This window comes from Lycium barbarum, chromosome 10 (assembly GCF_019175385.1).
Source record: "Lycium barbarum isolate Lr01 chromosome 10, ASM1917538v2, whole genome shotgun sequence".
NCBI classification, from domain to species: domain Eukaryota; kingdom Viridiplantae; phylum Streptophyta; class Magnoliopsida; order Solanales; family Solanaceae; genus Lycium; species Lycium barbarum.
This window is the reverse complement of record NC_083346.1, coordinates 82,857,720-82,859,083: the sequence shown is the minus strand read 5'-3', so window position 1 is coordinate 82,859,083 and position 1,364 is coordinate 82,857,720. Positions and strand designations below refer to the sequence as shown.

Here is a 1,364-nt window from a genome sequence, read left to right as displayed (position 1 = left end):
CTTGCTGAGGTCTCCATTGATTCTGATTTTGATAGCCACCTTGGTAATTCTGTCTTTGATAACTCCCTTGAGAGTTATTAACATAATTGGCATCTTCAACCTGCATGGGTGGCCCATCAAGGAATGGACCATCATGAGCATGGTACATCCCTTTTGGCAAAACTACATCATCCTCACAAACATTTACTTTTTTGATCTGAGATTCATCGAACTTCTTCGTCAGCAAGGAAATATTTGTTGCAAGCTCTGCCATTGTTTGCTGGGTATCCTGATTTCCCTTCACTATATTATGGAGCATAGCACTACCATATGGTACCACTTCAGCATTGTTTGAGTGCCAAGCCTGATTATGAGTTGTCAGCTTGTTAAGTATGGTGGTCACTCGTCGAAAGGTCTTGTTCATAAAACACCCATCAGCTGCATTGTTAGCTACTGACTGTGTCACTGGATCTAGCCCTATGTAGAACTTCTCCATCAATATTTTTTCCGGAAAACCATGATTAGGGCTCTTCTGCAAATACTCTTTGAACCTCTCCCAGGCTTCATATAGTTGTTCCCCCGGTCGCTGCTTGAATTCATAAATCTTGTCGCGAATCTCAGCCTTCTTGCTAGGGGGGTACCACTTTGTAAGAAAAACAGCTACCATTTCTGCCCATGAAGTAATCAAATTTTGGGGCAGCTTCTCGAACCATGTTCTTGCCTCCCCAGCTAAGGAATATTTGAATAATCTCAACCGAATAGCATCTTGTGGAACATTGTTCTGGATATGATTAGCACACACATCCACAAAATTCTGCCAATGACGTTGAGGGTCATTCTCGGTAGAGTTCCGAAAGTATCCCTCAAGTTTCAATAGCTGGTATAAAGATGAGTCAATTTTCACTGTAGCAGCTCCAACTCGAGGTTGAACAATAGCAGATGCATAGTCCTCCTCTTGGACGAGTTCAGCAAAAATATTCTCATCATCAGATTCATTCGCCTGATTGTTCAACCGATTCACCTGATTACCAGCACGCTGATTCTGCTGATTTTGATTCATGTTCACCTAGTTTACACAGAGTAGAAAACAAGGTGTGATGGAATAAGCAAAAGACTTTAATCAAAGCAAACACTATTTAGTAATTTCAAAACCGTATTCCCCGGCAACGACGCCAAAATTTGATAACGTCCAAATCTACCCTATTAATTAGAATGAGCACGGTCATATGCAAATATAATTTACCCAACTATGAATTGGGGTCAAATCCCACAGAGAACAATATATAGGCGATTAGGAAAAGTAGGAATTATCACCAATAATAGCTATGCCAAACAATAGATAATATTTTGATCTTGTTTGAGAGAAAATTATAACTAATGCAAAA

At 40.0% G+C, this 1,364-nt stretch overlaps 1 non-coding gene across 1 annotated transcript; it reads left to right on the top strand.

Annotated features, from left to right (window-relative positions):
- Window positions 1-491: 491 nt before the first annotated feature.
- LOC132616319 (small nucleolar RNA R71) lies at window positions 492-597 on the top strand. The gene has a single exon (XR_009573109.1). It is a non-coding gene; the product is annotated as a small nucleolar RNA R71 (small nucleolar RNA).
- The last annotated feature ends 767 nt before the right edge of the window (window positions 598-1,364 follow it).